This window comes from Anser anser (assembly GCF_964211835.1).
Source record: "Anser anser genome assembly, chromosome: Z".
NCBI classification, from domain to species: Eukaryota; Metazoa; Chordata; class Aves; order Anseriformes; family Anatidae; genus Anser; species Anser anser.
Genome location: NC_139723.1, coordinates 10,501,417 through 10,516,581, shown reverse-complemented (window position 1 = coordinate 10,516,581; position 15,165 = coordinate 10,501,417). Strand labels below are relative to the sequence as shown.

The 15,165-nt window shown below is 42.6% G+C and overlaps 1 long non-coding RNA gene across 3 annotated transcripts in view; it reads left to right on the top strand.

The window, feature by feature from the left end:
* Positions 1–462: 462 nt before the first annotated feature.
* LOC310890081 overlaps positions 463–15,165 on the top strand; it is a 51,530-nt gene continuing 36,827 nt past the window's right edge. For all 3 annotated transcript variants that reach the window (XR_014577004.1, XR_014577005.1, XR_014577006.1), the window contains exon 1: positions 463–1,937. This is a non-coding gene — a long non-coding RNA (uncharacterized lncRNA). The remainder of the gene's footprint in view (positions 1,938–15,165) is intronic.

The window sequence follows — 15,165 nt, the reverse complement described above, 5'->3', positions numbered from 1 at the left end:
ATGGCTTATTAAAGTGACCTGCAGGTTCTCAGAACTGTGATGGCTTTTTTCATCCTGTGACTGCCATTATTTTGCAGTATGGTGCTTACCCTAAATAGGCTCTGTTGCTCCTCGAGAAAAAAGATGTGTCCTGTTTGTTTAGGGCTCTGCTTTGCTTTGCCTTCAGAAAGTGACAAAGCCTGCACTGAATCAAGCAGATTATACACATCATCTGTCTCGTGCGATGAAAAGAAGACTGAAGAGGCAAAGGGGCAGAGCAGCTGTTCCCTGGGAAACCATCAGAGCAGAGTTGTAGTGATTGCAAGGATAGAATTGGGCTGGAGAAGCAACCCTTCTAGTCAGACCTTCCTGTAGGTGAGCAGGAAGCCTTCCTGTGTCCTACCCAGCCCAAAACACAGCGAGCTTTTTCAACCAGGCTCTCTCTGATGTAGTGTCTGGAGGACCTATTGTGGGAATAAAAATGTTGTTTTTGCAGAGTTACATTGTTTAAAGGTAAGGAACGGTGTATTGAGATATGCTTGCAGTGATAAGAAAATTTAGCAGGCGACCTTGTAAAATGCAGACAACCAGACTCCTTAGAACAATTAGGTGAAAATCACGGTGTTAAGTCAAGTCAGATAAGTGAAGAAACATTACCACTTCAAACAGTAAAAGAGTCTAAAGAAATTTGAAATTTAACAGCAACTGAAGGCCATGCATTGTCTGTGAAGCATCAGATAGATTGTGAACCTGGATTACCCACTCAGTGGGGAAACAGGGGAGGGTCCTGTCATCAAAAAGTATATAAACTGTGTTTTGGAACCGGTAGGCGCGCTCCTGGTTGTGGGATGCCCACCATTGCAATCGTGAATAAATTACTGTGTCACTGAGATCCTCGCCTGAGCCTAAGTTATTGGCTACAGAGTGTTTGTCACAATTTGGGGGCTCGTCCGGGATCCAGTCACCTACCGGGGAGCCCCACTGCCGCAGCAGCAGGAAGGCATGCCCTGCTGATTTCAGCGGTCCTGTGCATCGACGGCGGCGGTTCTGCGGAGAGCTGACAGAGGGCCCGAGACTGATGAAAGAGGCAGGATCCGTGAAGTAGTGGGGAAGGGAAGAAGGTAGGCACTCCGGGTTTAAGAATTGATCCGGTAACTCTGTGCACAGACCAAGGTAAGAAATATTAAGTATTGCCCTGGGGGGTCGGGTGAGACTCTGTGTGATGTGTGATTGAGAAAGTACGATGCGAGTGTGGAGTCCTGATCCGCAGTTCCGTAGCTCCGTGAGGGGCGCAGCCGGAGTCTGAAAAAGCATGAGATAAGAGAGAGAAAGGAAGAGTCTTGGGAAATTTGGTGTACGGTAAGCCCTTGCACAGGGAAGTGCTTGGCAGTACACCAGGGAAATTGGGTGTGCGGTACCCCTTGCACGGGGAAGTGCTTGGGAGTACACCCCCATTTTCCAGAATCGGAACGTTAGTGTGTGGTACCCTGCAGGAGGGAAATTTCTGTAGCAGCACACTGACAAGGGCTAGGAAAAATGGGAACTATGAGTTCCAGGGGACAGGGAAATATCCCTGGGGCAGTGCCTACCGAAAGTTCTTCCTGAAGAATTATAAGAAATTGGAAAAATAATCTCAAAATTAGAGGAGATGATAAAAGAAAAAAAAATGGTTAAATATTGTGTATCAGTCTGGACAAAAGAACCAATTAAGGAAACAGCAGTATTTTGGCCAAACTACGGGTCTGATGAAAATTCAGGCTTTAAATTTGTGTGTAAACAATAAGATTCCTTTTTTTTTTTTTTCAGAGGAGGAGCCAAGTTATGCTCCCTATAATCCTAATATTGCACCGGTGGCAGCAGCAGTCGCTCCAGGAAGGGAGACAGGGACTGCAATTAACACTGTCCCTAGAGAAGAGCTTACTCTAGGCCCTGGCAAGAATTAGAACAAGGTAGAAGAGGTACTGAGAATTTTGCCTTCCCTGATACTAACAGTACTAACACTAACTGTGTATCCTCTTAGGTGAACTCCTCCCCCCTCCCCTTACCGGCACAGAGGTTAGGAGTTTTAAGAAGGAGATGAAGTCTTTAATTGAGGACCCCAACAGGCTAGCTGAACTATTAGACCAGTTCCTAGGACTTAACTTATACTCTTGGGGGGGGGAATTACGTATATAAATATATTGTTTACAGGGAAAGAAATGGGAATGATCAGGAGGAGAGCTGCAATACAAGAATGGGAAAGAGCTCATCCTCCGGGACCAGGGGTAATATTGGCAGGGCAGAAATACCCGTTTGCCGACCTGGCTGGAATAATAATAGTGTGCAACACAGAAATCATATGAGAGACTTGGGGTCAGAATGAAAGTACTTGGGGATGAATCCTGAGGACCTGGTATCCCAAGGACTCTTGAAAGTTCATTTTGTAATTAAAGCCTGGCAAGATACACAGAAAATGCTCCAGAAGGTGGGGGGGGATGTAGTGAACAGTCACTGTGGGGGGCCCTCCTGCAGGAAGCCCTGAAGGTGTGTGTCAGGAGGGGAGATGAGAAGGAAAAGCAGAGAGCGAAACTAATGGTATTGACAGTGTAGCAGGTAGTGAGGCAGAGGGTTGGGGAAAGAGCAAGAAAATCTTCAGGGGGAGTCAGGGCCAGGATGGAAGAGAGAGGAAGAGAGATGAAGGAATGGCAGGCAAGGAAAGCTACCCGTGTTGCGGGCTGAATCTTAGCAGGGACAGGCTTTGATGGGATGTTTTAAGTGTGGGCAGGCTGGCCACTTCAGGTAGGAATATCCGGAGTGGAAGAAGGAGGAGAGAAGGAAAACGGGATGAAATATGTTATACTGATATGTTGTTTCAGCATCCTGGAGGGAGAAAGGTATGGAATTAAGTTGGCTAATGACTGAGACTTTGGTGAAAGTGCAGGCTGGAGAAAGATAAAAAGAAGCGTTAAAAAGGGTTATTGAAGGTGTTAAAGGTGTGGTATGTAATGTTTGACGGAGCTGTTTTTTGAATGAGTTGGGAAAGTTGAATGAGCAGGGAAAGAGGATGTAGGCATTATCTAAGTAACAGTCTAGAAGTTTTGGTATATTTGCTGTGGTGTTTGGTCAGTTTCCCAAGTATCGAGAAGGGGGGGGCAGGGGGGGCAGCCTGCTCCACCAGGGGCCTCTCCACAGGCCGCAGGGGGCTTCGGCTCCGGTGCCTGGAGCACCTCCACCTGCTCCTTCTGTGCTGACTTTGGTGTCTGCGGGGAGGTTTCTCACTCCTCGCTCTCCCAGCTGCTGTTGAGCAGCAGGTTTTTGTTTGTTTGTTTGTTTTCGTGGATGTGCTCTCACAGAGGCACGGACTGTGTTGCTCATGGCTTGGCTCTGGGCAGCGGTGGGCCCCTCTGGGGCCGGATGAAATTGTCCCTTATCTACCACGGGGTGGTTTCTGGATTCTCCTCGTGGGGGATGCCACTGCAGCCCCCTCCCTAACCTTGCCATCAAACCCAATACACTGGGGCAGCTAGGTCATTACTGGCCTGTAAAGTATCAGGGATTAAATTAACTAATGAAACCCTAAAAAGTGATGGGGGTAGAAGGGGCTGGGATAACAGTGCCATCTTTGGGGGATACCAAGCTGAGACTAGGGGATAAAATGATCTCTAGGCAATTATTATATGTACCCAAGGCAGGGACTAACTTGTTGGGGAGGGATTTGATGATGAAATTGGGCATTCAAATAGTAAATTGTTAGACTGGAGTAACAGTGTTATCAATGGAGTGCTCTCAGGCCCTGAGAGCAAAGATATATTCACCTCTGACTGGAAAGACCCTGAAGTGGGGGTGGAAGCAACAATACATATGGACAGTTTTACCTCAGGGGTTTACAGGGCCACCAATTTATTTGGGCAAAATTCTAGAACAGATTTTGGAGCAATTCCAACCTCCCAAGGAGGAATTACTGTTACAAAATGGGGATGATCGTTTATTGTCAGGACAGGAGAAAACAGTTGTGAAGGAAGCTACTAACAAGCTATTCAACTTTCTGGGAAAGCAGGGCTTGGGAGTATTGAAAAATAAATTACAATATGTAGAAAGAGAAGTCAGGTATTTAAGGCATCTAATGTCTGAGGGAAAATGGAGAATAAATCCAGAGAGGATTCAGGGAATTGTTGAAAACTAAGAAAGAACTAAAGTTTTAAGAGAAAGATTTTTTTAAGGAATCAGGAACCACGAAGTCTGAGGGAAAATGGATACTCCTTGATGGGAGAGAAATGCTGAATAAAGCACCAATGAGGCAAATATTAATTGTTTTACATCAAGAGAGTCATTGGGAGGTGCAAGCAATGTTTGATGTTGTGCTAAGAAAGTATGTCTGTGTAGGAATATACACTTCAGTGAAGCAAATATGCAGAGGATGTACCATATGTCAAAAGGCAAATAAAAAGGTCATTTGTAACTAACCTAGAGGGGGACGGGAGCCAGGAATTCGACCTTTCCAAAGCATACAGGTAGACTTTACTGAGTTACCTAAAGCAGGGAGACTTAAGTACTTGTTTGTCCTAATTGACCACGTGACTGGATGGGTGTAAGCTTTTCCCTCTGTATCTGCCACTGCGAACACGGTGGCTAAGGTATCACCGGAGCAAACAGTCCCTAGATATAGGATAGCTGAAAACATTGATTCAGATCAAGGAAGTCATTTCACTTCACAAGTACTGCAAGGGTTAATGCAGGCCTTAGAGATTGAGTGGGATTTTTACACTCCCTGGCACCCCTCCTCTTCTGGGAAGGTAAGGCGAATGAACCAGACATTAAAGAAACAATTAACTAAATTAGTGTTAGAAACCCAACTTCCTTGGGTAAAATGCTTACCTTTAGCACTCCTACAGGTTCAAACAGCACCAAGAAACGATATAGGAATTTCACTGTATGAGATGCTGTTCGGATTACCCTATCTGGGCAGAAGGGATGAGATACCACAATTCGAAACAAGAGAGTTTTCTCTCTTGTTTCTCTCTCCCCAGAACTGTATTCTGGGGTTGTCCTCTTCTTTGTCATCTCTCAGGACCCATGGGAAATTGGGTCCTGATTCAGACCTGGAAAGGATCAACTCCGGCCTGAATGGGAAGGACACTTCCAAGTACTACTAACCACTGAAACAGCCATAGGAACTGCAGAAAAAGGTTGGACTCACTATACTCGAGTGAAGGCATCCGTCGACCCTAGTACCTGGGAAGCTGTTCCTACAGAAGACTTGTTGGAAGCTGAAATCAAAGAGAAAAATCTCACAGTGGACTCTGAGCAGGATAAAAGCTTGCAATTGTAAATTAACCTTTTATTTTAACAGGTAACTAATGAGTGTGACTTGTGATTGAGAGAAAGGACAGACCTATAGTGAATTGAAGTGCTCCCAAGGGGGGTTTGTTATAGTAGTAGTGTACATCTTATTCTTTGTATTGATAATTATTTGGAAACCTAAGGTTTAAAAATAATGACAGGGAAAAATCAATTATTAATTTTGTTTTTAGTGATTGCAGGCCTCAGAGAAACCCACTCAGTGGGGAAACAGGGGAGGGTCCTGTCATCAGAAAGCATATCAACTGTGCTTTCGAACCAGTAGGCGCGCTCCTGCTTGTGAGACGCCCACCATTGCAATCGCGAATAAATTACTGCTTCACTGAGATCCTCGCCTGAGCCTAAGTTATTGGCTACGGAGTGTTTCTCACACTATGACACTGTCAGTAAACTGGTCTGATTCAGGGTTCTGTTCCCAGATGCAGTGGTCTTCCTGCTGCTGTGAAGTTTGGCACGGCTTCTAGCCTGCTAAGGTTTGGCAGAAGTCTTCTGCACTACTTGATAAAGGCCCATTTTCTAGATTCTCTCTGTTCTTCTCCAAGCATGTGAGATGCACTTGTCAGGTGCTTTAGAAATCTCTGATTCTTTTGTATTACATATCAGTCAACTCTCTGAAGCTTAGCATATGACGTTGTCTTCTGAAGTACACAGGAATCATGCAAAACATAATACTTCATTCCTCTTGTTTTGTGTATGTTGGGTAAGCAAAGTGTGGTTAGGGGATTGTAACGGCTCTTTGGTTACATGGGTTCACAGAGCATGAAAATTGTTTTAACAGCATCCCTGTGGTTTGCACATTCTTTGGAAAACTGTGTGAAGATACAAAACACTGTGTTTAAGTCATCCCTCTATTTCCTACTCTTAGGCACAAGGGAACATCATGTGCATCTGAAGATCTTGGGATCCAAAGAGAAAAAGTGTCAGAGTTCAATATGTTGACGCACAATTATTTAGAAAAATTCCTCCTGTCTTTTACTTTCTTCAAGCAAAAATTAACATCTGCTACCTTTGTTCCTCCTTTGCTATGTCTCTTTTCTTTTCTTTTCTTTTCTTTTCTTTTCTTTTCTTTTCTTTTCTTTTCTTTTCTTTTCTTTTCTTTTCTTTTCTTTTCTTTTCTTTTCTTTTCTTTTCTTTTCTTTTCTTTTCTTTTCTTTTCTTTTCTTTTCTTTTCTTTTCTTTTCTTTTCTTTTCTTTTCTTTTCTTTTCTTTTCTTTTCTTTTCTTTTCTTTTCTTTTCTTTTCTTTTTTCTTTTCTTTTTTCTTTTCTTTTCCTCTTTTCTCCCCTCCCCTCCCCTCCCCTCTCGTCTCCTCGAGTCTCCTCGAGTCTCCTCTCCGTCTCTTCTCTTTTCTTTCTCTTTTCTTTTCTTGTTTCATTTCATTTAGTTTCTTTTCATTTATTTTTGTTTCTTTTCTTTGTCTTTTCTTTTCTTCTCTTCTTTTCCTTAAAGAAGAGCTCCAAGTCAGTGAAGTAAAAAGCTTGTCACTGAAGTGAAGAAAATGAAATATTTCAGGAGCTGGTAAAATTAATGGTTTTCCTTTCCCAAACAGTGTCAGTTTTCTTGACAAGTATCAGAAAACTGTAAAAAAAAAAAAAAAAAAAAGGTCAAAACTGGCCATATTGTATCAGGTAACTCTTTTACATCTTGTTTTACTCAGGTTCGACATAACTCCTTTTTACTGTATCTATAAAGAACACAGTTCTGACTTTATGTCTGGGAAAAATGGCATGTAAAACAATTAATTAAAAGGATAATATATAAATATAAATAATTATATCTATATATTTATATATATATATATATATATATATATATATATATATATATAAAACTCCAGAATTTATGGGCTGGGAATATCAGTACTTTGTCATAATCTCTCATTTACATTTTTAAATGATCTGTACCGAAACTCTCACACGTTGCACTCTGTGCACATTGCAAGTCTGGATGCGCTGAACAGCAGCTGCAGGAATGCTAAGATCTTTTTGGGGAACAGAGAGGACAGGGAAGGGAAGTGGTGAGGGAAAAGACATTAATTTACTAAAACTTGATTGCTCAGCTTCATTTTTTTCTTTCCATTGCTTTTCTGAGTGTGGAAGTCATGAAGTGGCTGGCATGTTAAACTAGAGCTAATCTGTAGCTGGGTGAATATTTCTTGTGAACCTTTTGTAACAAAGAAAATATATATATTTTTTTCCCATGAATTCTGTTCCTGCACAAATGTCCCGTTTTACTGAAATGTCTCTTTTATTGAGATATTCAGAATTCTTAACCACGAGTCTTTCCCTGGTTAATAAATCTCACCTACAAATATCCTCCTTTTTCTCTAATCCTTATCCTAATCTCTTATCCTCCTTCTCTAAGCTCTCTCACCAGCTTTAACCATGCTGGCATCCCTTTTGCTGACACTAATGATCTTTGTGTTCCAGGTCTGTTTGAGGTGTGCAAATGTAGCTTTTTCCCCAGAGCTGTTCTTTGGGTTTTAATACGCATATGCCACCAACTGACACCATTTCATTTGCACTTGTCTGCTTTCATCACTTGCTCTGCAACATACTCAACCACTGACAATTCCAATGAGCTACTGCAAGAGTAGAAAAGCGCTATTCTGAAATGGCCCTAATTACTCCAAAATGGATGAACCCAGCTCTAGATGAGTCAGAGCTGGCAAAGTGCCTTGTTGAATGAATTAACTTTCTCTAATGGCTGAATATGTAATGACTAGATCTGCTCACTACTCATTTGTCTGAATGTCTTCAGTGGAAATTTTGCATTATTAACATTTTTTAAAGTTTACTTTTAGTGCAGAATATCCTTTCCTTGATTACAATATTTTCTGAATTATCCAGTAGCATCCTGTACATCAGTACTGCATTGGCTAGGGTGGTTGGTAGCAGAAGACTCAGCATATTCATTTTTAATGCACTCATGTTTCTTGTTTTGGGGAACTTGTTTTTGATCCCTCTGCAGCTGCTGGTGCCTAATATTTCTGGAGTTTACCCCAGGCACACCACAGAGCTTTATAAAGGGCATGCTGGAGTATTTCAAATAACCTCTTTAGTGACCCTCTGCTTCTTCGTAATTACTCAGTGCATTGTGAAGTCTATTCCTTTTTAAAACTGGCAGAGGGGAATGGGAAAAGAATTGTAATTAACTGTGAGCCAGAGCGCATAAAAGGTGACATTCTTCAAGACAGATGCACTGCTCCTCTTACAGCTAATCACACAGAATCACAGAATTGTAGGGGTTGGAAGGGACCTCGAAAGATCATCGTCCCACTGCCAAAGCAGGTTCCTTAGAGCGGGCTGCCCAGGTAGGCGTCCAGACGGGCCTTGAATATCTCCAGAGAAGGAGACTCCATAACCTCCCTGGGCAGCCTGTTCCAGTGCTCCGTCACCCTCACCGTGAAGAAGTTCTTTCGCATGTTGGTGCGGAACTTCCTGTGCTCCATTTTGTGGCCATTACCCCTTGTCCTGTCCCCAAAAACCACTGAAAGGAGGTTGGCCAAACCCTCTGTCTCCCACACTTCAGGTATCTATAAACATTGATGAGATCCCCTCTCAGTCTTCTTGTCTCCAGGCTGAACAGACCCAGGTCTCTCAGCCTTTCTTCATAGGGAAGATGCTCCAGGCCCCGTATCATCTTTGTGGCCCTCCGCTGGACTCTTTCCAGGAGATCGCTGTCTTTTTTGTACTGGAGAGCCCAGAACTGGACACAGTACTCCAGGTGAGGCCTGACCAGGGCAGAGTAGAGGGGGAGGATCACCTCCCTTGACCTGCTGGCCACGCTCCTTTTAATGCAAGCTAGGATCCCATTGGCCCTCTTGGCCACGAGGGCACACTGCTGGCTCATGGTCAACCTGTCGTCCACCAGGACCCCCAGGTCCTTCTCCTCAGAGCTCCTCTCCAGCAGGTCGTCCCCCAGCCTGTACTGATATGTCCGGTTGTTCCTTCCCAGGTGCAGGACTCTACACTTGCTCTTATTAAACCTCATTTGGTTTCTTCCTGCCCATCTCTCCAGCCAGTCCAGGTCTCGCTGAATGGCAGCACAGCCTTCTGGTGTGTCAGCCACTCCTCCCAGCTTTGTGTCATCAGGTGAAAGATGACCTCATTTAAAAAGAAAAAAAAAATGAAAAAGAAATTATTAACCTGGCTTTAGCAGATTAGCAAGATCAGCTCTATGAATATTGTTGCAGGAAAAAAACAGGAACGAGAGATGCAAGACAACCATTTTCAGGAGCAATTTGAAGCTAAGCTGGCTTAAATTGTGTAACCTTGAACTAATTTAGCTTCTTGGACATTATAAGTTCAGGCCTGAGATAATATTTCTCTGACTGTAAATTTGTGGGTGGGATTTAGTCTTGAGATACAATGGATAATCATGTCCAGGATTCGGGTTTAACAATGGCAACAGGATAGTGTTCAGCGTAAACCCATGATCTGTTATTTATGCAATGTAAAAATACCCTTATCCTCATTTTCAAGAAATGTTTATCTCTTGATTTTGCTGGCACTTATCAAATGCTTAGTCATTTTAGAGAGTAAAACACAGTTTTAAAAGCTGTTACTGTATGCTAGGGAACCTGCATATGCTAAGATGGCAATGAAATCATTGGTGATTGGAAATTCATCATAGAATCATAAAATACTTTGGGCTGACTGGCAACTCTGGAGGTCTACTTCTTCCAGCTCCCTCACTGAAGAACTGGTAAGTCCAAAGGTCCTTTAGTTGCATCATTTTTTTTTTTCACTCACTAGTTGTTATAAATTAATTAGTTTCTTACAAGTCTATTGCTGCTTTAAGGAAGTGAAATGAAAGCTCAGTTTTCAGTTCCCACATGACTCCAGTCATATGACACACTTCTGGTCCAAGGACCATTCTCTATAGGCAACCCAGGACAAACATCCTCTGTGGAAGTGTTCCATGAGCTGAGTGACAGGCATATTGTAAAAATGAGTGGAGAGGGAGCCCCTGATAACCAACTGCTCCTCCACAAAGTCTCTGTAAAGCATTGAGAGAGAGAGATTGGGGGTTTCTTTTTACATTAGGTCTTCAGAAGTTCTGTTTTCATTCCTGCTACAGTAGTGCAATCTGATGTCTACTTACTGCAGGACACTGCAATTCACAAGCCTGTTTGGTAAAGTTTCCTTTGGAATGGCTTTCTTCTCAGCCTCAGAACAAACCAAAGTGGAGATTACTGGTAACACTGTCTCACAACAACAAACTAACACAATGCCAGTTCTCCTTCTCTCGATTCAGGTGGGTTGTCCTATTCTGAGGGAAGAAGGACTGAAAACTGACTCCATCCTGTTCTGGTGGGACATTTTATTTGATAAGAGGAAAACCTCATATCTGATCTATTTTAAATGACCTTTGACTTCTCTATTATCTAGGGTATGAGAAGGCAGACATTTTTCCAGATCTGATTTTATTTTTATTGTAGAAAAATTTCTTTTACTTTTTAATTGAAAAACTTTAAAGATCACATATTTATTTGCATGCAGGATTGTGACTTTGGTTGCTTCTCAGTTCTGTGGGAAAATAGTAAGGTTTCCCTTAGTCTTAACATGAAGACTCTGGATAGAAACTTCACAGACCTTCTAAGACATATTTTTTCAGCAGTCTTTTCTAATAGAAATAATTCCTGTTAAACTTCATATTGCAGATAATTTTAACAGATTCTTGATTTGAAGTCTCCTTTTACATTGACTTTTTTCTGTCTCTTCATTGTACCTGTATCACCTGTCTCATGATGCGAGGAATTTTTTGAGACGTTTTGATTTGTTTGTTAACACAACTCCTCCAATATACTAGCTAGTGTCAAATTGAATCTTGTGCTATTCTGTTAAGAACGTCCATATTTACATTAATAGGAACATTTATTTATTTATTTATTTATTTATTTTCTGGAATTACAGCTGCAAAGGCATATAAGATAGGATATGCTATCATATTGTATAGGATATGCTATCCTACTGTAGGATAGGGTTTATTCTCCTGAATCCCACATTCAAAGAAACCAGTAAGTTTCTACTTAAATACCTACACAAGAGTAAATCAAAAGACACTTAAGAGAAAAAATAATACAATGTTAAATTCTCTAAGAGGTTAAGTCACAGTCTGTCTCTAACAGGGAACTCTAAATACCTTATTACAAACAAATATAGTTAAGAAAATGTGGAAGAGTTGGACAGTTAAATTTGTAAAACAATTTGTTTCGCGTACAGTAAAAAATAATAAATTGAAAGCATTTTGATTTCTGTTCCTCTAACAGTGTAGCAAAGATATCCGATTTGTTTTCTATGAGGGTGAAACTTCAAAGGGATTCTACAGGCTTTGAACCCTCACATACTCAGCTTCTTTCTAAGGAGTCCTGATAGAGCTGCTTGGGCTGGGGTTACTTTTTGGCTTTTTGTCACTGGAACAGCTTGAAATTTCTGGAAAATTAGAGAGGTAACTGGCACAGAAAATCTCCACCTTTTGATCTTTGCTTACATCTCAATGACTTGTTCATCCAACCTTAAATTTCAACTTAAAATGTTGAAGTCAAAGAGAAGGAAAAACTTTCTGCAAAAAATGTTTGAAATTCATGCAGTGCAAAGCAGTCTTGCTTTGCTTAGTTCTCTTAAATATTATATAGTGGTTTTACACTGATGGGCAGCTAAGCACTAGTATGCCATTCTCTCACACCCTCTCCTCAAAATATAGGGAGAAAATATGATGAAAAAAACTCATGTGTTGAGATAAGAACAGGGGAGATCACTCAACAGTTACCATCAAAGGCAGAACAGACTCAGCATAGGAAGTTTAATGTAATTTATTGCCTATCACTAGCAGACTAGAACAGGGAGAAACTAAACACAAGCTAGAAACACCTTTCCCCCATTAACCCTCTCCTACTTCCTCCCCCTGAGCAGCACAGGGGAATGGGGAATGGGGGCTATGGTCAGTCCCTGACACTTCATCTGTGCCACTCCTTCATGATCACTCTCTGCCCCTGCTCCCCGTGGGGTCCCTCCCACGGGATGCCATCCTTCCCGAACTGAGCCTGCGGGGGCTGCCCACAGGCAGCAGCTCTTCAGGAACTGCTCCCACACGGCTCCGTACCACGGGGTCCATCCATCCCCCAGGAGCAAACTGCTCCAGCACGGGTCCCCCACGGGCGGCAGCTCCCCCCAGACCCCCTGCTCCTGCGTGGGCTCCTCTCCACGGGCTGCAGCTCCGGCCCGGGGCCTGCTCCTGCGGGGGCTCTCCATGGGCCGCAGCCTCCTCCAGGCCACATCCACCTGCTCCACCGGGGGCTCCTCCACGGGCTGCAGCGTGGAGATCTGCTCCGTGTGGGACCCATGGGTGCAGGGGGACAGCCTGCTCCACCAGGGGCCTCTCCACAGGCCGCAGGGGAACTGCTGCTGCATGCCTGGAGCACCTCCTGCCCTCCTGCTGCACCGACCTTGGGGGCTGCAGGGCTGCTTCTCTCACATGTCCTCTGTCCCAGCTGCTCCTTTGCAGCAGCTTTTCCTTTTCTTAAACACACTCTCCTAGAAGTACAGTGTTTGTCCATTTTGGAGCCATCTGGAGTTGGCTCCTCTCTCACGTGGGGCAGCTGCTGGGCTCTGCTCACAGAGGCCACCCCTGCAGCCTTTTCCTACCAAACCCTTGCCACACGAACCCCATACATACATTCATACTCTATGAAGTATCAGGCCTCAACTCAGTAGAAAATCAGGTCTTGACACTGCTACTGTGAGAACCCTGTGGTACCAGATCAGTATCACAGGGACGAAGCTGGTCCCTGTCACTATCTTTATTGCCAAGGAGTTTGTCATATTTCTGTGGACATTTAATTGATCCTTCAAGGACGCTCAATGAACAGTGAAGTGTATGTAAAAGTTTCTGACTTGTAAAGTATATCCAATGTTTCCCTTAAATGCCTTAGTTGCCTTAGGGGACTAAGAAACCACTTCCATTTCAATGCCTGACAAAAATAATCGTAACGTGGAAAAAAGAAGACTGTGAACTGGTGCAAAGAAGAGAATAACATCGCAGTTCTGGTTCCTGTCCTTACAGTTGTGTGGAATATCCAGTAATGTGCAGAATGACAAAATGCTGCTCTCTGGTGAAAAACTGAAGTGCTATATACTCATATTTCAGCAAAAGAGAAGACAGAAACTTTCTATAACAATTTCCATACCTGAAACCTTTTTGCTGCACCATGCAAGATACACTAGTGTAGCTAGTTACTTGCCTGGCACCCTATTTGGTCTATTATTGTGATGGAGAACTATTATATTTCCATAAGAAAGGGCTGTCAGTTTACTCACAGACATTTTGAGTTCAATGCTTACTGCCAATTCCCATCAATAACACATATAAGTGTGTACCCCCCACTCCAAGAGTCAGCAACTGCAATGCACATGTCAGAGTTCTTTCAAACAACCAGGAAGGAAAGTAACTAACACACCCACCTGGCATAAATTAAACCTGCCAATAGGTGAACTGAACTCATATTTCTAGTTGTATACAAAAATTTTGTTTCCTTTTAAATAAAATTTGAGCAGTTATTCTTGGAATCGCTAGCAGCACTTCATGAAAGATGCACCCTTACAGTATTATAGTAAAGATCAGTTGTCTGAGATCTATCAGGGGCTTTGACATCATTTCCACTAGTTTTAGAAAGTAAGCCATTGACCGTAGGGGAGGAAGGTCGTCCAGTTTGTGACTGGGAAATGTGTCCCACTGCTGAGAGCCAGCCAAAGGCTTGTACATTAAATCCTAAATCCCTACTTCAACATTGGATTCTTGATTCATGTTCAAGAGAGCTAAATATGAGTTCAAGTACAACACACATGATATGTTTACTGCCTTGCTTCAGAGGCATATACTTAAATGCTTTGTTTAGTAGGGCTTACAGGAATAATGTGCAAATACGTTTCTGAGGGTTAGAGGTATAACCCCAGGATCAAAGTTAAGGACTTTCTCATAGCTTACACTAAATTTTATTCACTGTATGTCAGGCCATTTGCAGAGCAATTCCAAATCCTTACAAAATCTGTCTGCTGCTGTATTAGGATTCAGCATTTCACTTTCTCCTGCAACACTCCATGGAACTTACCTACAAAGAATAGAACAACAAGGGCTTCATTTCTTGACCCCTTTGAGACCTATTTTAACACCTTTTCCAATTGGAGGAAGTCATTCAGTACCATGGTATGTCCTATTTTGTGAACTGTTACCTTACCCAGACTATTAACTGGTATCCTTACTACCAAATGTTGTACAGAATCTTGGCATAAAGTTAAACTTCATAAAATTCAGGTACTATGTGCTATTACAATACTGTCTCAGTATTGGCAGGGATGTAATTTTCTGTATTTTATTTAAATCTATTCCTGAGGTTTTGTTTAAACCCTACCCAAAGAACTGCATTCCAAATCACAGCAAATGTTTTTTTCTTAAGGTGTTAAGATAAGGCTTTGAGCAACAGTGTCTAATTTGGCCCTTCTTCATGTGAGCATTTAGACTCCAAAAGTCCCTTCTGACCCCTACTATTGTACAGATCTCTAAATTTACTTTTTAAACTCCAACTGGGTGCATATATAGGAGGTAGGAATAACAGCTTCACAGTCCTTTTGAAGGGTTAGCTGTGGGTGACAGAACTAGGCACACACTCCCTAAGCTCTGCAACTCACTTTAAGAGCAGGTATGTGTTAGTTGGTACAGTTCCAAGCAGGGTGCAAGATGCACTGCTCAAAAATAGTCCTTTCAAAGATGATTCTCTCACACTGGGGGGGAAGTGCCTTCCCCAGGGTAATGCTGAGTAAAGGGGAGGTGTTGATAATTGTGGTTTTTGA